Source organism: Sapajus apella, unplaced genomic scaffold (genome assembly GCF_009761245.1).
Source record: "Sapajus apella isolate SASKATOON/1434 unplaced genomic scaffold, GSC_monkey_1.0 scaffold78, whole genome shotgun sequence".
NCBI classification, from domain to species: Eukaryota; Metazoa; Chordata; class Mammalia; order Primates; family Cebidae; genus Sapajus; species Sapajus apella.
This window is the reverse complement of record NW_022437018.1, coordinates 6553539-6578367: the sequence shown is the minus strand read 5'-3', so window position 1 is coordinate 6578367 and position 24829 is coordinate 6553539. Positions and strand designations below refer to the sequence as shown.

General features: G+C 37.2%; 1 long non-coding RNA gene across 1 annotated transcript in view; it reads right to left on the bottom strand.

Annotated features, from left to right (window-relative positions):
* Positions 1 to 24829, bottom strand: part of LOC116532998 — a 305086-nt gene that overhangs the window by 36062 nt on the left and 244195 nt on the right. The window contains exon 3 of the long non-coding RNA XR_004261032.1: positions 19485 to 19722. This is a non-coding gene — a long non-coding RNA (uncharacterized LOC116532998). The remainder of the gene's footprint in view (positions 1 to 19484; positions 19723 to 24829) is intronic.

Sequence of the window (24829 nt, the reverse complement as noted above, 5' to 3'; positions counted from 1 at the left end):
TGGTCTCGATCTCTTGACCTCGTGATCCACCCGCCTCGGCCTCCCAAAGTGCTGGGATTATAGGCGTGAGCCACCGCGCCCGGCTTCTTCTAGGGTTTTTATGGTGTTAGGTCTTATGTTTAAGTCTTTAATCTATCTGGAGTTAATTTTAGTGTAAGGTGTCAGGAAGAGGTCCAGTTTCTGCTTTCTGCACATGGCTAGCAAATCTCTGATTTTTAATTGGGTTATTTCTTCTTTTACTATGGTGATGTTAGTGTTCTTTTATATATTCTGGATAAAGTCCCTTGTCAAATATATGATTTTCAAATAAAAAAGGAAATACTCTTCACAAACCTGTTCAATCATTCCCCCTAAAGAAAACTATTTTTAGTACTTTTTTATTTAAAAAACATTGTTTGCCTTTTATTGAAGGATAGCTGGCAATTAAAATTTGTATATATTTATGGTGCACAATTTGATGATATGTATATTTTGATGATATAATATTCACTGCAATCAAGCTAATTAAGATATCTATCACCTCACACAGTTGTTATTTTTTTTTTGTTTTTGTGGTGACAGCATTTAATATCTATCATCTCATGAAATTTCAATTATACAATACAATATTTCTAACTATAATCACATTGTTCCACATTAAATCCTCATCAGTACTTTTGAAATTACACTTAGGTGATGGTCATTTGTGGGCCAGAAATTATAGAAGGAAATGCTGATTTTGAAAAGTTTCCTTAATTTCAGTGAGAAGGACCCAAAAGTGTTAGAGATAAAAAAGTTTCACTTAATCACAAGAAATGAAATGGACATAATTACCATAATAAGTAGCAAGACCAGCATGGAATGATCTCACTCACAGGGATCTTCACCTATAGTGGATTGACAATAGGTCACCAGGACTGAAATGGTGAAATTCTCATTCAGTCAGATCTGGGCAGTAGGTGCCACCACAACAGACCTTCATCAAGGTGTTTGACCTAAGTCAGTTTATAGACCAAGGGCTTTTTAAATGACAGTTAAGTTGAGGAAGAATGCAGGAATAGCAATGACATGCTAAAAATGTGGACATTTGATGAATTTCTTTTCTGTATTTCTCAAAAGGACCTATAGCTATGTAACAAGATTCATTTTCACTTGGGAAGGGAAAGGCCCCACCCCAGGTATTTCAGGAGCTTTTGAAATATAGTTCTGTGCTAACATTGATGCCAGTTGAAATTTAAGGCAACTGGGCCCCAAATCTATCCTAGGTAATTTTTCTAGTCAGAGTTTCACTTTAATCCCTGAGTACAGAGCTGGATTACATTTCTCTTGTAGATAATTTTGACCACGTGACTGAGTTTTGGCCAAGAAAATATGAATATTCTATTCCATGTCCTTAGTCATAAAATCCTCTGACAGAATCTTCTACTCTCTTTCCCTAAATGCCTGCTGAATTGAGAGTCTAATGGAGTGAGGTCACACAGACGAAAAAGCCTAGGTTCTAGAGTTTCTTAGCAAAAAAGCCATGTGATTACTAATGCCCATATTGGAGTGTGCCATGAGTGAGAAATAAAAACTTACTGTGTCAAGTTGTAAGATTTTCACATGTATCTATAATAGTAGTTGACGTTACCTCAAACAGGCTATTGCAGTGCAAATATCCAAGCTGAAATCCTTGGATTTTTCTTTGTTTCCTATCAAAAATAACACTAAAGCAATACCACAATTATGAAGAAAACACAGATTACTGTCACCACTTTGCTTTATAAAAATCAAAGATTATGTTATTATTTCCTTTTTTAACTTTCCACTTTGGTCAGTGTGGAAGGGGAACATATCTTGGAGACTCAGAGTAAATAATCAGTGATTTAATCAGGTACAACTGTTATTCTAGACCTCACATAGTATCTGTATTAGTCTGTTTTCATGCTGCTGATAAAGACACACCCGAGACTGGGAAATTTACAGAATAAAAGAGGTTTTATTGGACTTACAGCTCCACGTGGGTGAGGAAGCGTCACAATCACTGCGGCAGGCAAGAAGGAACAAGTCATGTCTTACACAGATGGCAGCAGACAAAAAGACAGAGCTCATCCAGGGGAACCCCTCTTTTTAAAACCATCAGAATTATTTATTTAATAAATGGTGCTGAGAAAAATGGCTAGCCATACGCAGAAAACTGAAACTGGACTCCTTCCTTATGCCTCATACAAAAATTGACTCAAGATGGATTAAATATTTAAACAGAAAATAGAAAACCATAAAAACCCTAGAAGACAACCTAGGACAGAAGCAGTGGCAAAGACTTCATGACTAAAACACCAAAAGCAATGGCAACAAAAGCCACAATTAACAAATGGGATCTAATTAAACTAAAGAGCTTCTTTTCAGCAAAAGAAACAATCCTCAGAGTGAACAGGCAACCTACAGAATGGGAGAAAATTTTTGCCATCTATCTAACAAAGGGCTAATATTCAGAATCTACAAAGCTTAAACAAATTTACAAGAAAAAAAAAACAACTCCATCAAAAAGTGGGCAAAGGATATAAATAGATGCCTCTCAAAATAAGATATTTATGTGGCCAAGAAACATATGAAGAAAAGCTCATCATCATTGGTCATTAGAGAAATGCAAATCAAAACCACAGTTAGACACCATTTCATGCCAGTTAGAATGGTGATCATTAAAAAGTCAGGAAACAACAGATACTGGGGAGGATGTGGAGAAATAGGAATGATTTTGCACTGTTGGTGGGAGTGTAAATTAGTTCAACCATTGTTGAAGACAGTGTGGCGATTCATCAAACATCTAGAACCAGAAATACCATCTGACCCAGTAATCATATTACTGAGTGTATACCCAAAGGATTATAAATCATTCTACTATAAAGACACATGCACATGTATTTTTATTGCACCACTATTTACAATAGCAAAGACTTGGAACCAACCGTAATACCCATCAATGAGAGACTTGACAAAGAAAATGTGATACATATACACCATGGAATACTATGCAGCTGCAAAAAAGAATGAGCTCAAGTTTTTCCTAGGGACATGGATGAAGCTGGAAACCATCAATCCTAGCAAACTAACACATGAACAGACAACCAAACACCACATGTTCTCACTCATAAGTAGGAGATGAAAATGAGACTACAAGGACCACAGGAAGGGAAATATCACACACCAGGGCCTCTCAGGGAGTGGTAGGAAAGGGGAGGAAGAGCATTAGGACAAGTACCTAAGGCGTGTGGGGCTTAAAACCTAGATGATGGGCTCATAGGTGCAGCAAACCACCATAGCATACGTATACCTATGAAGCAAACCTACATGTTCAGCACATTATCCCTGAACTCAAAGTAAAAAAAAAAAAAGAAAAAGAAATGCTTACATTTTTAGACATCAACTGTAAGAGGCCCCAAATTCTAGAATGAATCATGGTCTTTTAAGCAATGTCTTTATGACCCTGGGAAAGATGCATTTCTTTTAAAATAAAACTAAATAAGCAATAAGAAACTGAATCTTGGCACTCTATTTTAATATTAAGAATTGAACTGATTGGATGACATGCAATCTGAAATTGTTTGCTTTCTTGTGTGTATGGTTGCTATTGCTATTCCTGGCATCTGTGGCATGAAGAATTATCTTATCCCCTAACACTTATTCAACTACAGTTCTCTATGTTTTTTAATTAAAATGTAAACAGCCTAATTAATAACTTTTATAAAAGCAATCACATGGATATAATTGTTGCTGATATGAAAACTGCAAATCAGTTTTCTTTAGTCTTAGTTGTTTAATCCCACACACTGGTGTGCCTCTTCACATCTCTTAAAAGTGGCCTTTATAATTCATTTTAAAATATCTCTTAAGTAGGGGATTATATGTTAATCTTCAACGACATGACTGTTACCACATTGTTGCCATGGAGTACTTTATTATCCTTTGTAAAATACTTTATTATTTTGTTTATGCCTAGGAAGCAGAAAGGCAATTTAAATTCCTTGAATTTACCTCCTGCTTTAATCTAGAGTCAATGCTAATACATGCGGTTCCAACAATTTATCTACATTCCAAAGCCTATGTTTCACATTTGAATCACCTAAAAGTCTTTTCCAAAACTGTTACGTAGTTCTCATCCCAGATTAATTAAATCAGAATCACTTAGCATGTGGCCTTAATAGCATTTTTTTTTCCATTCTTCAAGTGGTTATAATGTGCAGTAAGGGCTGAGAGCCAATGCTCTAGGGGTAAGAGTTACAGCATCTGATGATGGAAGGCAATTCTGAGCAACACTTATCAAAGCCTGACTGTACACATGAGAAGCATCTCTGGGACTTTTTAAGGGTGCAGATTCCTAAGTGTTGGATGCCAGCCCCAACCCTGTACATGAGTGCCCTTAGTCATGGTGGTGACAAGGGAGTGAGAAAATAAATAAAGATGAAGACAAGAGTATAATTTCACAGTATATGTCCAGGGATCAATGCAAGCTTATGGGGACAGCATTGGCCCGGAGTTCCAGGCTCCATACACTTTTACTACGTGCATTATCTCATTAATCTTGTGGTGAGTAGGGCTGAGAAAGGTAAATTAAAAGCTATTGCAGGGTAAGATGGGGGGGTAGGATATTATTATCAAGGATAATAATATTTCATTCACAGGTTTGTACATGACCTCTTATGAGCACTCAGATCTCAGCATCTGCAGCATTAAATTGTATATGTGGTTCTTCTAAGAAATGCTAACTTAGGACACTGAGTTTTACCACCCATGGTTATCAAGGTGCATCTGCATAGAAGCACAGCCAAGGCGCCACCAAGTCTGACTACACAAATGCATCAAGGGGCTTTTATCTCCTGAGCATTGAGGACACTGAGCAATCAGAATTACTCCATATTCTGGGAACCTAAGCAGAGCCTGTGGCATTCCAGTTGTCTCTGCCTTGCGAGGCTTTCCTGCCTCACAAGCTCCCATCTGTCAAGACCCTTCTGAGTCTTGTGAGCAGAGGTCGCATTCCTTCCCAGAGTTCTTGCACGAGCCCTCTTTACGAGACCCTCATGCTGACTCTATGCTGGGAAGAGACGTGGGACCAAAGGAGACTTGCCTGCTTTGCAGCCACACTGCTGCGTTCTGTGGTTTTAAAGCGCTCTCAGATGGTCTTTTCTGGCCTCCTGTTACCACCTGATTTTCCATTTTTACAGGCCTTAAACAATTTTTGTTCTACTGCACCATTGTTTGGAGTTTTCTTAACTCAAAATTTGATCCGTGGTATGAATCTCAGAGTATAAAAAGCAAAGCAAGCTTGTAATCATTTAACTAGCAATAACATAGGTCTGCCGCTGGCCATCTTGCCCCATATCTAAGGTCCTACTGAACCAAAATTTCTGGTGGCAAAATCCCAAGTGAAGTTTGCCCATGTTGGAGTTTGAAGACCACTCACTTGGAGGTTTCCTCAACTAACTTCTAACACATGACAGGTCTTGACTGAACATTTTAGCCCAAATAACACCTCTCTTTTGGAGTCACCCCCATTAAAGTTTCTTCAGAGTCCTTCTCTGCTAGATACAGTGCTTTTCAAAAGCACTATATGTGTCATAACGAAATATGTCAGCTGTTAGGGGTCAGATGACCTGAGTTTAGGGTCATGGCTGCATTATATACAAGTTTTACTACCTTGAACAAATCACTTCCTATTTCTCATTTAGCATCTAAACTTGTCACATGATTGTGATGATCAGATGAGTGAATACAATAATTCCCCAAACTGATAATCAAAATCCTTTGGAGAATGAAAAAAAAAAGTTGTGGATTCACTGGTCCACTGGAAATTTTGTTCCTTTGTATCTGGAGAATAAACATGAGTAATTTCTCCTTTAAAGATTTGCAAGTGTGTCTGATACTTGCCTGTATTTGCTGATGTCACGCACACTGTAGAGAGGCCTGCTGTCAGTATCAAGGATAATAATATTTCATTCACAGGTTTGTACATGACCTCTTTTGAGCACTCAGATCTCAGCAGGCACTATTGCTAGAAAAGCAGCTCTCAAATTGGCAGGTGCAGTAGATGGAACTATTTATAGCCTGGTCACTACCTCATGTATATCTACAATTAAAGAGCTGCCATTGTTCTTTGTTCATTTGTTTGCTTTTCTTTTGCTATTTTTCTCTTACAAAGAAAGCAAAAGGAAAACCAAAGGGTTGGAAATAAAAAAATCTGGGTTCTAGCAGAGGCTCTACTCCTGTTTTTGCGTGATCCTGAACTCCATATTTTAACCCTTATGGGTTTCAGTTCTCTCATGATAATGACTGTCTTACCTTCCTTGGTGGGGCTTAGTAGGAAATAGAGTAGAAAAAATATATTAACATTTTTGCATATAATTTTTACATGAAGTTTCCCTAATACAGCCTGAACTCCTAGGAGTTATTCTTTGACTATTATTAATTTATTCATTTACTATTTTTTCACTTAACAAATATTTACTGAATGCATAATATGTGCCAAGAAATATGCAAGAGATAGGGGTACAGAAACACACAGCATAAGATACAAGAATGACAGGCAGGACTGATGCTCTCACAAAGCTTAGAGTTCATGCTTCAGTTAAAGTATGTCATTGGCTTTAACTGAACAGTTACACAAATAGTTATTAAATTACAGTAGAAATAAGTGCTATAAAGAAGAAGCTCAGCCTAATGTGAGAATGCATAGTAAGGAAACTCTCCCAGTGTCTCCCCAATATCTATGGGCAGTGACATTTAAGTTGGCACTAAGTTGATTTGTGAATAGGTCAGGCAATGGGCTGAGGCAGTGGTGAGAGCATTTCTGACCATCGACAAAGGCTATGCAAAGGTCCTGAGAAAGGAAATGGTTGGTGGCATATGAAGGACTGAACAAGGGCCTGAGTGTCTAAGGATCCAATGAGCAGGAGCAACAAACAAAGATGAAGCTACAAGGCACTAAAAAGCAGGAAATATTCAGATCATGTCTATACTCTCTATTTTATTCAACTTTAATGGCAATGCATGCCATCAATTAAAAGGATTGAACAGGGAAGTGAAAGGATCAGATTAGCACTTTAAATACATCATTACAGCTGCTGTGTGAAGACTGTCTTGGTGCACTGCATGCAAGGAGTCTAAGTAGAAGGGTTGGCCAGGTGGTGGATGAAAGATAATTGTGCTTTATGCTGATATGGTGGAACTAGAAATTATGAGACAGATGGATTTAAGAGATGTGGTCAGGCAGAGACCATTCCTCTCATTTCTGTATTTTCATGACCTAGTAGGGTGTCTGGCACATAGTCCTCACTAAATGCAGGAGAAGCAGACAGTATCCCATTTAATTATAGAAAAATATTGTTAGAAATTACTCTCATAGACTGAGCTGAAATCTTCCTAATTTTAATTACTAGTTTACTTTCTGTTCTCTGGAAATACAGAGAACAATGTAAGAATAAACACACACACATGCAGACTCCCTCATTATCTGAATATTGCCCACAGACACACTCTAATGTATGACTCCCCTTTTCATATGAAACAGACTCTGGTCCTTCACATGGAGATATATATATATATATCCTGTTGGTTCTATTTCTCTGAAGAATCATGACCAATACAGTTGGTCACCATAAAATAGGTCTTTGGCATCTATATCTTTTAACTATTGTGGTCCACTCTTGTAAGGACATGAGGTAATGTGTTGAAAAGGTTAGTTTTAACATTAAACACTTTACAAAGTACTTTCACATGTACAATTTCATTTGGCTCCCAAAACTCTGTGAGGCAGGATTTATTACTCAAGTTATAAATATGAGGAAAAATAAGAATCAGAGATGTTCAGGGATTTGCTTATGGCCATTGAGCTTTAAGAATGTGAAAGTCAGATGGTTTCATCTTCTTTCATCTATTTAAATATAGTTATGATATACAGGGCAGAAAACATTCAGATATTCATTGGTGCCATATTTTTCCCTTCCCTCCCCTCCGAAAAGGTAGACAGGACTTAACCTCAAGGGGATTTTAGGTACCAGAGCAGAAGCTGTTTGAAGAAACTCTCTCTTGTGAAAGCCCGTATTCATCCATTCATTGATTTACTCTTTTCACCAATGCTTTTTTGAGTTCCTGCTATGAGCCATGGCTGGTCTAGAATAGAATGGGATTGGAAGATAGGACACATGGGACAAATAAACCAATACCACAAAGAATGTAAGAGGATGCTTGTATTAGTCAGAGCTCTCTAGACTGACAGGACTAATAGGAAAGATGTATACATGAAAGAGAGTTTATTTAGGAGTATTGACTCCCATGATCACAAGGTGAAGTCCCACAATAGGCTGTCTGAGAAGCAAGGAGGCCAGTCCTAGTCCCAAAATCTCAAAAGTAGGGAAGCCGATAAGTGCAGCCTTCAGACTGTGGCCAAAGGCCCAAGAGCCGCTGGCAAACCACTGTGTAGGTCTAGGAGCCCAAAGCTGAAGACCTTAGAGTCCTGTGTTTGAGGGCAGGAAGCACCTAGCACAGGAGAAAGATGGAGGCTAGAAGACTTAACCAGTCTAGTCCCTCCATCTTCCTCTGCCTGCTTTTACCCTGGCTGTGCTGGCAGCTGATTAGATGGTGCGTACCCAGATTGAGGGTTGGTCTGCCTCTCCTAGTCCACTAACCCAAATGTTAATCTTCTTTGGCAACACGCTCACAGACATACCCAGGAACCATACATTGCATCCTTCATTCCAATCAAGTTGACACTCAGTATTAACCATCACAACGCTGAGTGCTATGTAGAGAATGAAAGTTTTTTAAAGTCATTGCCAATGACCATGTGGCCATGTTAGTTTAGTTGATTAGAAAAACCCTCTAGAAGGTGACAATATTGGAGCTGGTTTTTAAGGTATAAGATGGAGTTAATTCTTCATGCCAAATGTGGGAAATAGCTTACCTGGAGGAGGGAATAGATAGTGCAAAGTTCCTGAGCCAAGAAAGAGCTAGTGTGTTTGAAGAACAGAAAAATATTCAGTGCCTCTGAAACATAAAAGGCAAGAAGTAGAGTAACTTAAGATGAAGACACAAAAGAACAAGATCATAAAGGGTCCGGTTGGCCAGGGTAACAAATGTAGGGTTATTTTCCTGAGTACAATAGGTAAGGGAGAAACATGATCTGATTTGTGCCACCCTCCACTATGCACAGGGCCAGTGAGAGAAAAGGGAGCGATCTGAGTAATTGAGACAAGACAGTGTGGTGACTTAGAGCAAGATGAAAAGTAATAATGGAGGTAGGAGAAATAGAATGAGGTTTTAGAGGTAAAACTGTCAATAGTTGCTGATGTACTGAATATGAGCAGGGCTAAAAGAAGAGGGCAAAAAAGAAACAAGATAATTCTTGTTTTTGGCATGAGCAATTCTGGTTGAGGATTGGGGGTGGATAGGAAAGGAGAACAGGCCACCCGGTAAAAAGTTGGGAGTTGGAGAGAATTAATCTAGTTGTTGTTTTGTTCAAGTTACATTTAAGAAGCCTAAGAGACACAGAGATATCAAGAAGCAATTTCCATGTAGAAGTCATTAAGATGACAACAGCAGAGGAGAGAGTTGTATTGGAGGAAAAGGAGGTTGGATCCACTAGAAAAGGAGTATATTACCAAGCCTAGGGAGAAAACATAGCTATGCAATACTTGCAAGTAGCAAGAAGCTCAGAGCCAGAATTTCCCTTCTCCAGCACATTGACGATGTGCCTGGAGCATGAAGTAATAAAAGCTTTTTGTAACTGGGGAGGTGGAGGTCAGTTTAGAGGGCTCTCAGCCCTAGAAAATATCTTTATGTTCATTCAGCAGAGTGAAAGCAACAGAGATACTGAACTTTGGGGGACTGGGACCTGGAAATGGGACACCTTAAAGATAATGTGGACCCAAGAATCAAGGGACACCCCCAAATATTCTGAAAAACAAATGAAATTTGGACTGAAGGATATAATACCCACTCAGAGCCAAAGGGTCTCTGCCTTTAGAGAAGCCTGCAGTGCCAGTGAGACAGCTCATGAAAACAAATGAGCCTTGGTGTGTTAACAGAATTTACAAGAAACAGGGAGAGCCAGGGCACAGCACAGCTGCTGACCATGACCCATGCCTCTACCACGAGGTCCCATGAGCCACATCACTATCCCCAACTGGTAAAATAAACTGTGAAAGAGAAAGAAATTGGGAGAAAGTTTTTTTTTTCTTAGAATATGTGATACATTAGAGAGTATTAACACTTCTCAGTCACACTAACTTTCAAAGCAAATATGACTAAAATTATAATTTCCCTTTAACCAGCCTATGGGAGTCTAGGGAACTACAATTTCCTTTCACATCTGAGGGTAGTATGAGTGAATTTTATGACCCTACAACATGAGTAAAGTGTATAGAGTGAGAGAAAAACTGTTATCTAAACCAAGAAAGGCACACATTTAAGAAGTACGTGGACGAAAAATAGAGTAACAAACAGGCAGCCAATAGTGAACACTTTCTAGTCTTCCAAAAAATAAAATTTGGCTTAAGAAGGAGGAAAAAAGTTATATATGATGCTCTATATACTGCAGAGACTGAAACTTCATGAAAAAAATTTCTGAACCTTTCAATAGTGTAATGATATTAATGGTCTTTGCTTCTTTTATGAAAAGTGTAAACTTGTCATTTAAGAAAGAGTGTTAAATTGAGTGGAAAACAAGTTAATCCTAAAGAGAAAAAAAAATAAGTCTCAACTAAGACTCAGGGAATAACTTTATAATCTCACTCTTCCTAGATATAGCTAGTGCATCAGATCTGACTTTTCATCCCTCCTCCCCACCCTAAATCCTAAGATCTCTTATCCTCATGTTCAGGCAGTTTGACCAAAATAAAAAAAATAAGGATATTTATTACCAATATTGAGAAATTCATCCTTGGTGTGTTTTTTTAACCTGTATAGGTTTAACACATGGAGAGGTTATTTTCTCATACACAGCAACAATTGAAATGTAATAAAATATTAATTAGGTCTAATTCTGCTTTAAAAATCCCTAAGCAAGCATTTCCCTACATGAGAATATTAAGACATGGAAGGCTTAAATATATTTTCCTCATATACTTTATTTTCATAATGGCTTATAAAGTTAGTTCTGTAACACAGATATAATAACTACATTTTATTACAGATTCATGGGAAAATAAATTTAACCACTTTGCTATTATTCCCCTAGGCCTACACTTTATATGGTAGCATGAAAACAATAGCACTTAAAAAAACTCTCTTGTTTAAAACTTTCAGTTTGGCTTTTATTAGGGTGTAGTCAGGTAGAGAAAGCAAGGCTCAAAAAGTAACTATGGTTTCTTTGGTGTACAGATAAAAATGTGACTGTGTATTCTTCCTAGAGGTATTTATCCCAGAGTGGCTATTCACAGGTCAGAGCAGCTCTTCAAGCAAGAAAGCATTTGCTCAGTGCCTTCTTTCTCTGCTGCTCATGACATTCAAGGCTAAGGTAGAATGTATCAGTTGTAATCAGATGCCTGGGAGGCTTTTTCTTGTCTGTTATCCATATGTCCTTGCTAATTTTGTAAATATACACTTAAGTGTTTTCTCCCACCCTTATAGTCTTAGTCTGTTTTGTGCTGCTATACCAGAATAACACAGACTGGATAATTTGTGAAGAAAAGAAATTTATTTCTTACATTTTCAGAGTCTGGGAAGTCTAAGATCAAGGTTCCCACATGGAGCAAAGGCCTTCAGCTCCATCATCCCATGGAAGAAGGTACAAAGACAAGAGAGCCTGAGAAAGCGGGAGGGGAAGAGGGGACCAAACTTGTATGTAGAATAAGTTCACACTTGGAGTGACCAAACCACTCCCTCTATAACAACATTAACCTATTCACGAGGACAGAGCCATCATGATCCCTTATGCGGCCCCACCTCCTAACACTGTTGTATTGAGGTTCAGTTTCCAAATGAATTTTGGGGGACACATTCAAGCCATAGGAACTACCCCCCACCCTTTCTGATCAAATTAACAATGCTTCCTTTTGGAATTTTGTGGTATTTGAGAAAACAATAATATAGAAAAGAGGTCAGAGAAAATAATGGATACACCATTCCAAAGAAAGAAATGCTCATGGCTTTTCAACATTTCAAAGATATTCATTCTCCCTCATATTGAGATAAGCACAAAATGGAAAATATCAAAAACTGATTAATACACTGTGTTGGAAAGGGTGTGGGGAGTAGGTATTGCTGATGGGAATGTAGATCAGCACAGCCTATGTGGAAGATAACCTGGCAATTCCTATCAAAATATAAAATGGACATGTTTTGGCACATGCACAAGATGGCACATGGAATGCTGTTGACTGCACCCATGTTTGCATTAGAGAGCAAAGATTAGAACAACCTAAATCAAGTTTTCAATTAATGAATTATTTTATATGCATATGGTGGAACACTAGATGACTATATACAATATGATCCAGCTCTCTATATACTGGAACAAATGTATCTCCCAGAGATACTGTTAAGTGAAAGTAACAGGAGGCAAAACAGTGTTATAGTGCTCTATCATTCTTGTTTTAAAAAGGAGAAATATTATATATATATATACATATACACATGCATACACATTGAATATATGGTGAAGGATACTGAGATTAGTGGGTGCCTGTGGATGTGGGATGAGAGTCTAGGGGTTGAGAAATGGACACAAGGGAAGATTTCTTTCCCACATTCCTAAGGTACATTATTTTAAAATTACATATCATATGCAAGTAATATCTATTAAAAATCAATAAATGAGTTAATGAGATATATAGGACACTAAATTTTTGCTAAGAAATTTAGTTTTTACCTGAAGGCAAAAGGGAGCTAGTAAATGGTCTTAAGATAAGGAATAGCACAATTGGCTTTATAGAAAGAATGTTCTAACAACATTACAACAGTCCTAAGAGTCTGGAAGTAGAGGGGCTGCTTAGAACATTGGTTTTCCACCCTAATTCCACATTGCGATGCTTGAATTCCATCTCCATAGATTCTAATATAATGGTTTGGAGTGTGGTCTGAGCATCAGGGATTTTGAATTTTTCCTAATTATAGTGTATAAACAAGATTGAGAACTACTGACAAAGAAGGCTGCTTAAGTAATTAGGTAATTCCTAATAAAGAGAGTCTTAGTTAAATATTGTTACAGGGGAGGGAAAAGAAAAGACAAATTCTAGAGCTATTAGGAAGATGAATGCTCAGAACTCATTGATCAGTTGGATGCATGTTATAAAAGAGAGAGTGAAACAGCAAAGACCAACTCCTCATTTTCTGGCTTGGCCAAATAGGAAATGTCACTAACTGAAATAGGGAAGAACAGCTGTGTGGTAGAAAGCAGAATGAATTTTGTTAGAGACATACGCAGATGCTCGTGATAAATGCAAGTGGCATGATACAGGAGCAATTGACTATGAGGGTCTAAAAGTTACAGAATGAACACATTGGATATTTGGACACTGTAATAAGCAGCAAAGGCTATTGTTTAAAATTACAGGAGAGAATATAGTCCAGAAATTTTTTCAAAAATAGAACTGTCAACAGAGATGGAATAGAAAAAGAAGGTGAACAAAGAAGAATGAGATTTAAAAAAAAGGGCAGACAGGTAAGAGTTAAAACCTAGAAAACAAGGGGTTTTAATAGATTAACATAAAAGTACCCTCAAGAAAAGAATTGTTAACAGAGTAAATTACTATAGGAAAACCAAGCCTAGACAGTCTTATGCATTTAGCAATTAGAAGGTGCCCTTGATGAAAGAAGTGTCCATGGAGTGTGTAGACAGACTATTGTGTAGGTTACAATGGTGTCAATGCAGTGTGTAGATGTCATGCAGTGCTTAAATAGACCCAGATTATAATAAAAGTGAGAGTGACAGGATAAGGACGAGTGAAAAGGGCAGGTGAGGAGAAAGGTTTATAGAGGATGAATACAAAGAATATAAGATTTGCCGGGTGCAGTGGCTCACGCCTGTAATCCCAACACTTTGGGAGGCCGAGATGGGCCGATCACGAAGTCAAGAGATCGAGACCATCCTGGCCAACATGGTGAACCGCCATCTCTACTAAAATACAAAAATTAGCTGGGAGTGGTGGCGCATGCCTGTAGTCCCAGCTACTCGGGAGACTGAGGCAGGAGAATCTCTTGAACCCGGGAGGTGGAGGTTGCAGTGAGCTGAGATTGTGCCACTGCACTCCAGCCTGGCGCCTGGTGACAGCAAAACTCTGTCTCAAAAAAATAAAAAAAAGAATATAAGATTAATAAAGTATGATTACTTATTAAGACTGGGGAAACATGCACATTTCTGTATCAAAAGGAAAACTATTTTGTAATGAAGCTAATGATCCAAGACAACAATGAGAAAACTGATGGGGACATGTACTCAAGGCTGGAGAGGACGGGACCAAGATCACAAGCAGTAGAATTTGTTTTGAGCAGGAAGATTAACATCTTCCAAGAAGACATGCCAATTCTTCTTTCCTGGAAGGAAAGATTTAAAAAGAGCAAGGATGGAGTTTGTTGGAGTTGAGAGAGGGGAGTTGTAACTTCCCTCACTTCTGGCTTTTATTTCTTCATGAAACAAGAAAAGGGATTGTCTGCAGAGAGTGAGGCAAGTTACAGGAAATGAATAAAGTTTAAGGTTTAAAATATCTGGGGTTGGAAGGATGGGATAAAAAGCTGAGAAAGGTCATAGAGAGGAACTTTTAGGAAGGAGTAAGGGCCCTGCTGGTGTTGAAGTCTGTCATACATTTCCTCTTCCCATACTGACAGCTAAGTGTTGATCTAGATGCTGACAATACAAGGAGCTGGAATTGCACACAGTAATCTGAGCCTCAAAACTTTTGAGGCCAGGCAAGGTGGCTCAGCCTGTAATTCCAGCACTTTGGGAGGGCTAGGCAGGCAGATCATTTGAGGTCAAGAGTTCAAGATCGGCCTGGCTAAGTATAGTGAATCTCAGTCTCTACTAAAAATACAAAAATTAGCCATGCATAGTGGTGCACACCTGTAGTCCCAGCTACTTGGGAGGCTGAGGCATGAGAATCGCTGAACCCAAGTGATGGAGTTTGCAGTGAGCCGAGATCACACCACTGCACTCCAGGCTGGGTGACAGAGTGAGACTCTGTCTCAAAAAGAAAAAAAATTGAAATGCACTTAGTAGGGGCAACCAGACCTGAAGAATCTCCAGAGACCCTCATATAGAAACAATGTGCCTGTAAATTAAGGTCTACTCCAAGTAGAGAAATAAAACAAACAGAAAGAGCAAAAAACACGTGGATGTGGAAAGACTAACAAAATGAGGAAGAGAGATTTATGAAGAACATGACTTACTCAAATGAACTTGGCAGCACAGAGGAAGGGGATAGAAAGGGAATTCCAGAGATGGAAAATGACACTGAACACAGTGAGCTCCAGAAGGGGAGGGTGTTCACCACTGTGGACCCAGAAACAAGGCAGGGGCTCAACAAAGATTTATGAATTAAAAAGAAAAAGACTGAAGAAAATGCATAATAAATGAATGAGTAGAGCACTTGAAAGGTTGGTTTCCTATTCAATTTGCAATTACAAAGTCAATGGGAGGTGGTTCTGGAACTTACAAAAAGAGCTGGAATTTCCTGGGTAGGCAAAAGGAGGCCTCTTTAAGTGTCTGAAACTGAGGTTATGTGACAAAGATCAAAATATCACTTTCTCTTTGCCTTACACAGAATAAGGTGAGAAGAGCAATTCTTAAATTCTCCTCAAGGAATGCAGAAACTTCTCTCTTCCTCTGACTAGGCAGCATCCTGCTCTTGGCTATTTGCTGCTGGTACCCAACTGATCTTTAAAAAATAAGTTGGATGTGGAAATTGCATCTTGGTCAATGAGCCCAGGGCTCAGTGAGAGGCAGTCTTGTTAATCACCAGAGCCCTTTCTTTTCCCACTGCCGACGTTTCCCTGGAATAAACGCTGAAAAGCTGTGTTTATTCCAGGAAAAGAAGTGTCCAAATATATTATTTCTCTCCCACTGTAATCAAACTTCCTTACCCTAACCCTTCACATATACTTCTTCCTGCCTTATTTACTTATATTTTTGATATTCTTTTTATGTCTTTGATTAAAATCATTATTTTTTTAAAAAAAATAAGTACTTTTGACTTCTTGCCCAACTGCTGGTATTGAAAACTCTTTAGAAGTAGCTAAAAATAACATTGATGAGAACATGCTAAAACACAAACTCTATTGCCTGCCAGATGAGAGCTGAGGTTTATTTTGTAGTTTGGAAATTCTTTCAACTGACATATATTTTGTATGCCTGCAATAAACAATATTCTATTGGCATAGCATGCACTATACTCCACATCCTATAATTAAGCACTTCTGAAATTTCCATGAAGATGTCATTTCAAATACCACAAAAAGATGCTGAGTTTATCACATAAAATATAAAACAGCTCATTAACATTTGCATGAAGAACAAAATAACACCTCCATATTTTAAAAAGAAAATATTCCTTTTTAAAATCCTCAATTCATATGGTGCCTTTCTAAGCAGTTTGATTAATATCTTCTTGGCTCAAGTGTTTGAGGAAAAGGTGTTAAAATTACTTTCAAGTAATTTAACCACGTCTTTCTGCTCAGTGTGACAGTAACAAATGGAGTCTTTCTTCCATGTTACAAGCTGTCCTCAGCATCACACTATACAATAAATTCAGATATTGATGAAAAAAGTATGTTGCAAAAGCAATTTTCCTCTAAAGGTAATTCAGCCTGTTTCCAGCTTAAAGGGCTCTCTTTTCATTCTTAGTAATTAATTCTAACTAGTAAGTCAAATTCAAGTTTAGAGCGTTGACTGGTACAGATTCCTTCAGTCTATTCCTCTTGGTCTGATCTCTTGCTACAAAAAATAAATATATTGTGTTTTTCTTGGAAAGTCTCAATCATCTTGTCTTACTCGTTAATCCTGCCTTGGTTATCATTAGTGATGATCATTCCTTTAACCCGATCCTGAGCTTAGAGTCTTTTTATCCACAAATAAAAAATAAATTTGATTATTTCAAAACAGAAAAGAAACTTTCTTCTTTTTCCTTCTCTTCCCCTTTATCTCTGCTTTCCCTACCCTGAGTATGTTTACAAATACATTTAAGACTGTGTCATAATAAACCTGCTTAAAAATAAGCATAGGAATAGAAGAATTAAATATGATGATAAGGAACGAGAATATGGTGGACTTTCTGTAATTTCAGTGTTTTAATTATACGACTATAATCATCTAGTATAGGAAAGTTTTACTTGAATTTGATGATCCTTTCTGGCTTTAGCAACTCTGATTTTTCCATGATTATGTTCTCTTTTCTTTTCCTTTTGAGATGAGGTCTCACTCTCTCACCCAGGCTGGAGTGTAGTGGGGTGATCATGGGTCACTGCAGCCTCAACCTCCTTGCCTCCTCCTGTCTCTGCTTCCCAAAGTACTGGGACTACAGAAGTGAGCCACTGCATCCAGGTTTAATTTCTTTTATACAATTCATTTCTTTTCAGATGAACTCAGTAGATGAGAAAAAGCTTTTATTTCTTCCGGAAACAATTTGAAACTAAAACATGAACAAATGGCATTAGCACGGCACTCAGTAAAGAGTGTTAGAGAAAAACATTTTTCTTTGCTACATTTTACACTTCTACACTGTGGCACAGAGGAAGGATCTGGCTTCTGAAGGGCAAGCACATGTCTGCAAGGATGGACAGAACTCAGACTGAATTTATTGTGCAATAGAATGAAAATACCAAGGGAGAAGAGAAGGTTGAAAAACAGATGTAGGATCATGATGAATATAAGATTTGCCCCAAGGAGAGTATATGAAAATAACAGGGGCATTGCCAAATGTTGAACTGAATAAGAGACTCAAAATTAAGAATGCAAATTAAAATTTTGCGAAATATCAACGCTGGTGCCAACAGGAACACCTTGGCACTAGTGTATCTTTCCCTCTAATAATTAAAGCCAATCTGCTTATGGGGCTGTTCTTCCCTGGATCTTTCAAGTAACACATCAGATGAGCTAACCATAGCATACTAATGATGCATTATTACTCCATAGCCATAATCACTCAGGGACTGAAAAAGGTCTAGAAGCAGACTCAACATATTTAAAGAACTAAAAGGAATCAGGACAATGACTAAACTATTCCGGCCTCAGTTTTGTCACCAGGTAGAAATGTTGATACTGAATATGTTTTTCTGGCAATACTAATTTTTTTGTTCAGAACAGGAAAATGTGTCATAGTAATTCATATTCTGAGAAATTGCCAGTGTTATCTACAGAATTTCGAAAATATCCCAGTTCTATCTGTTACCTTACATTGTCCACAGATGTAGGCAGAGATGATAAATTAATATCTGCAACTAACAGTGATTCAGTGAAGCAGATCTTACTAATCAATCAATGCGGTTTTCAAATACATGGATGTAGTTATCAAATCCAACTCAAGAAGCTGTCTAGGAACCCCTTCTGACTCATCAAAGTTAGCCTGTGAGATCCAGCACAGCTGAAAACAATCCTTATTCAAGAACATCTCTCCTTTCCACCTTCACAACAATTAGGCCAAGTCTTCACCATCAAAATGAACCAGTAGGGGCATGCTAAAGTCAAGAGGCGCAGTAAGCATGAGATATTCATTTATTTACTCTCACATATTTATTGAACTTTTTCGATATTCCTGTCAGTCAACATATTAGGCTCTGAAAATGCATCAATAAATAAAATTTAGTTCCTGCCATCAAGAAATACAAAATTTAATGGGTTTATTTCCAAAATCTCCGAACTAAAGAGGAAGTGAATGAGAATGGTGAGTAATTTTCCAAATAGATTTTATTCCTTCAAACTCATGGTGGCTCTGGAGCTACAGAAACAGTGTGTTACTTTATTATACCTAAGAGAAATTACCTCTATGATGCAGTTCTTGTGTTCTTCTTGTTCACTAGTTAAGCACTGAAAAATATAGTATTTCGAGTGTCAGAGCGTGCAATGGGAAAACCATACTTTTGGCACTGTGAAGACCTGCATTTGACTTAACACTTCTCTGTTTACAAGTCAGTAGCTTCAACTATCTCACCTTAAAAATAATGTGGAAAACAATTAATTAATTACTGTGCAACAGCAGAAATTAAACAATACAAAATAATCACCTGGTACACAACAGGAAATCAGCACATCTTCATCGCATTGTTAATGTCATGTGGCATCCAGCATAGATCACTCTCACAAGAATATTATCATGGAAGAAGGTATTAATAAAATACAAAAGTAATGGCAACAAATCCCCCAAATAATATGTTAAAATATACCAACACACCATGTAAGAGGAACTTAGAAGGGACTGATCATTAATGGTCATACGTGGTCATGGGAGCACTGCCTCTGAGTGGATTTGGCACAAAGGAAATGAGTGATGATGCCTCAGAAATCTTTCACCACTACAGCAGGAGTAAAAAAAGGCAAACAAAACTACCTTTGCTTCATTGTTTTCCTGGGAATCAGCTTCTCCAGCCTTCCTTGTTGCTACTTGATCTTTAATTTATGGAGTCAACAGAAAGCCCTGTCTTCAGCAGCACAGATGCCGGACAAATAGCTAGGGCATTGATTTTGGTATCTGGCCAAACTGATGGCATCATTAGGTTGACTAAATATCACTATCTCTAATAAAAATGCTTTATGTGGAGTCTTGGGGAAAAGAGAGCACTGGTTGGCTGTAGAGAAGGAGAAAAAGAAATGCAATTAGGAAGCGGTATTTTCTCTTGGGCCAATTGTCCTCTGTGTTTAAGCATCATTTGGAGTGATTTTCTGATGTTCATTTTCTGCTGCTTGTTTTTCCCTTTTCTTTGTTGTATATTAAACAACAAAGAACCAAATACCTGGCAGGAAACTATAAATATAATTCAGTTTCTCACATCAGTACATGTCTACAATAGAGCAGTTAAAATATTTAATTTAAATATATATAAAATATGTAATCGAGATTTAATTCTATCACCCAAACTAACAGCATTAGCCAAAAATATATGTATACTCAGAAAAAATGTGTTAAAAGATTTTTTGCTTTAGACGTCCAGTGAATGAGACTTTCTAGCTACATAACCACATGAAAAAATAGCTCATAATTATTTTTAAGCCCATTAGAGGTGGTAGCACATTTAAGTGTAGATTAGTGATGGAAAGAGAAAACAAAGATGCAAAGAATACATTTGTAAATTGCAAATAAACTTTCATTTACTAAAGTACTATATTTACTATAGTGTGAAAATATCTGCTTAAAAATCTTGAGTAGTAATGAGCATATTAAATTTGTTCTTTTAGATTCTTTGCTATAATGATCAAATTTATATCATTCCGTGTACATACACTTTTTATAAAAATGACCTACATGTTACAATTTTATACAGAACATATGAGCTAGATTACTTAGCACAAGGAGCACAACCCCAATGCAGAATATGTACAAGTAGAAGCTGTATGTCTGTCTTAATCAACATAATTAAGTCCCCGTTGCTTTTTCTTTAATAGTATTACTTATTTTTTTCCAGTCTGTGAGACTTTATTTTTTTTTATTGAGGTATGATTGACATGCAACAAAATACATATCAATAAACTCAATTTTCTGTGTCATTTTAAGTTCAGAGATTGCATTGCTATTCTGGCTTCATGATGTAGTGATTATATATTTATTAAAGCAGGGCCTTGGATTACACCAAGAATGGTTTTTAATTGTACTCTAAACTGGAAAAAGAATTAAATTAAAAGGGTCGACTTTTTTAAATCATGTGTTTTAAAAGGAAGTGCAGGAAAATTAGTATTAAAGAAGGGAATATAAATAGACCTTAGAAGATTCTCTCACTTTTTTCGCTCAAATTTTGGTCCTGAATCTTTAAAAAGTTGTTTATTTTACTTTTCAAAGGTAGTTATTCAAATGCCACCTGACTTATGAAATTATACATTTTCTTATACATGGAAAATACTTCTTTACAAGTATACTTATCTTCAAACACATCAAGTGGTATACATTAATTTTACTGCACAAATATTCTTGTCTCATAAAAGTGTCCCCACAGCTACATCTACAGATGTGTTTAGGTATTTAAAACTTTAAGAATCAAAACTTAGATTTCTTGTCAATTGCGTTCAATATACATTTGCCTAACAGCATTTTAAACTAATTTCTATAAAACGCTAATAAAAATTTCATTGCATTTCAAATATTTTTTAGCTGTTTACCTCTTTGATGCATTTCTATTCTAGTTTGGGAGACAATAGTTTGATAGCAAAATTGTTTAAGTTTAACCAAACATATTTATAAAATGTCCAGCTCAAAAGTCTATATTCTGTATTTATTAAAAACAGTGTATTCAGCAAATACTTATTGAGGGATAAAATAGAAATCAAGACAAACAGGATGCCTCTGTTCAAGAAACATACAGTCTAGACTGGTACTCAGGCAAATTAGAGGTCACCTATATTAAAATAGTACCATGGGAAGAAATTACATTCAGAATTGGTGTAATTCACGAGCATTTGTGAAGGCCCAAATTCTCATTTCCATCTTTAAGACTGAATGTTAATAAGGAATTTAAATACAGAATTGGATCCGAAAGATCTGAAGACTTGGTAGAAAAGCTAAACACCACAGCCCAGATACCACGAAGAAGATGAGGCTGTCTTTTCCCACCTACAAAACCAAAAGAGAAAGGGGTTTCTGCTCCTCCACCCTGAACGCCGTAAGATTTTAGATTCTCTCAGCTCTTTGATAGCAAGAGTAGATTCAACTGACTCCTTTTAGAGTTTTACCAGGGCAATGTGGACAGACATGGGTTTAACTTCCAGAATTACCACTTTCCTTGAGAAAGCTGTTTAATTTCTCTGCATTTTGATCTTCTCATCAGTAAAATAGAAATAATTTTTCCTATCTTATGAGGTTGACATAGAGGTTGAAAGTAATAAGTGTAAAGCCCCTATAAAGAATGTATCTGGCCACCAAATAAAAGAAGGTGGGAGGTACATAATTAGTAGCAATGTTACAGGTAGTTACAGTCATGAGGGGAACAGGAGAGGGCTCTTCCCACAACCCACCAGAAATGTCGGGTGATGATTAGGCAATTATCATATTGCCTCTCTAACCCTGATCAATTGGCAGCTGGCACCAGGGAGGGGCCATTCCCTGATGGTCCACACCTTTTAACATTAAAGTGTTAATTAAAGGCAGGGCCCAGGGAGAAGCAACTTCCTGTACATGCACATTAAGAGACAAAAATTACAGTATGATCGACCTGGTACACTCCACTAGAAAAAGGAAGAAAACCTCAGATGGGCATGGGCAGGCATATAACTCCCTAAACACACTGAGCATGCTCAATTCCCAAGAGTAAGGAAGGCATCACGCATTCAGAAAGCCCACCCTAAGGAAAGAATCATGGGAAAGAGGCGAGCCTATAGCATCCCAGGATCAAGGTTAAAAGCCTTTCTTTTTCTCTCTTTGACTTTCAGGCATCCACTTAAATTTCTTCCAAGGGTTCTTTCTTGTTCTAAAGCCTTTCTAATAAACTTTTACTCCTGCTCTGAAACTTGCCTTGATCTCTTGTCTGCTTTATGCCCCTCAGTCAAATTCTTTCTTCTGAGAAGGCAAGAACTGAAGTTGCTGCAGACTGGTATGAATCCACTGCTGGTAACTTAGGGTCATTCAGATCTCTGCCACTGGTAACCCTAACAGTAAGAGTAGCAAAACAGTGACAGCTATGGTTCTGAACTAGTAGAAGGAGCTATAGAGGTACAGAAACTCAGGACAGGGAGGTTAAGTGCCTTGCCTAAGAAGGAATGGTGGCAGAGTTAGCCTTAAAACATGACATTCTCGAATCTAACCCCAGGCGTTCTCCCACAGTATTATAATATTTTTCTTCTCTAAAACACTTGTGGTTCTAGAAACAATTTTTGATAAGCATTATCTCAAAACAAACAGAAAAACATTCAATGCTTTTACCCATCTTAATAAAGAATTTAAATCACCACATGCCTGGAAACACTCAGGCAGTCATTAAACAGGAAAACAGAACTAGCAAAACATCAACTGCAAACAATTGATCTATTATTTATATAGAAACAACAGTACGGATTATTTAAAACCCTAGGTCTATCAAACAGTCTCTGAAATGTGAAAAAATAAAAAAAAAAAAAACAGGTAAGAAACCTTCAGCAGGTCATTCTGAACTATTGGAATTGTAACTACATTGACTTATTTCGTATAATGAGACTTCAGCATTATTAAAGGAAAACAGTTTCATTTTAGCAGTGCCATTGTATTGCACTTTCTAGTTTTAGCAGCACTCTGTAAGAAAATGGCTAGTAATATCCATGCTGAGTATCCCCTAAATGTATTTAATTTGCATTAAGCAAAGAACACTATAGCAAATGCTAAGGAACCATTCTCTCTGTCTTTTCCTTTTTCTTCCTACAGCCAACACCCAGGTTCCAACCCTCATTATCTTGCATTTCACTGTTAAAATAACCTGCTCTCTTGTCTCTTCCCCCTCACAATTCCCCTTCCAATCTACACCCACACTCTCCTTTCAGGGGAATTGTCCTGAATCACTGCTCTGAATATGTCTCAGCGCTATGCACATACTGCAGTGCCTCCCCATGCCCTAAACGCCTGAACTTATGTAAGGCTCATTGGATCTGCCCCAGTCCAGGAGCAACAATTCCTGCAAAAGCTTACAGATCACAGCCAAAACAGATCTATTAATTGCTTCTTAAGTATACACTGAACATTCTCATTTCCACAATTTTAACAACAGTTGTAGTTACCTCAACTGTCTTCACTCTAGGCCCATTTCTAAAATTAGAAATCCTATGCCTGGGTGTGGTGGCTCACACCTGTAATCCCAGAACTTTGTGAGGCCCAAGTAGGAGGATCACACAAGCCCAGGAGTTTGCTACCAGCCTAGGCAACATAGAGAGACCTCGTCTCTACCATAAAGAAATAAACAAATAATTAATTTTAAAAAATTAGAAATCTTACACAACACAACATATTAGCATTTAAACCTAGGACCTTAAGTTGCTGATAAGGACATTATTAAATTATGGGACACCAGTCCATTTGATAGCACATTGCTTAATTTTTCAAAATGTATTACAAAAATATTTAACAATAATGTTAATGATACATTGTTTTAAAATAATTTTTTAAATTGGACATGTAATACAGTTTAGCATTATACAAAAATACATTTTCTATACATATATAAGTGAAAGTTTTATTTAAAATAAACGTGTTTAAATGTTAACAGTGAGCTTTCCAAGATGATGGGATTATAGACCATGTTTTATTATGTCCAGTGTAAAGGTTTATGGTTTGTTTTCATTTTTCAAATTTTCTATGCCAACCACATACCATTAGCAGTTTTATAATTTAAAATTTCTCATTTTTAAAAGTCTGCTGATCTATTAATTCTGTCTAATCCTGGCTTCATACAGCCTTCGGCTATGGCCAAACTAGATTAAATGTTTGAGGCATCAACATATTAAAACCTCTCTCACCACACTCCTTTGCATATTTTGGACATCCGTTGGAGAAGTATCTCATGTAGCTGCAGTTACAAGCTCAAATTCTTTTTAAATAACCTGGTACTGTCCTGCCTGCCAACCCCCTAAACTAATATTATCTTAGTAGTGGTAATTTAATCCTAATCCCTTTAAAACATATTTCATTTTAAATAAGAAGAGTTCATCACTTTTGTTCCACTATGCAGGCATAATTTAGGAACTATGTTTTGACCATAAAACTATGAAAATAATTTCCACTTATAA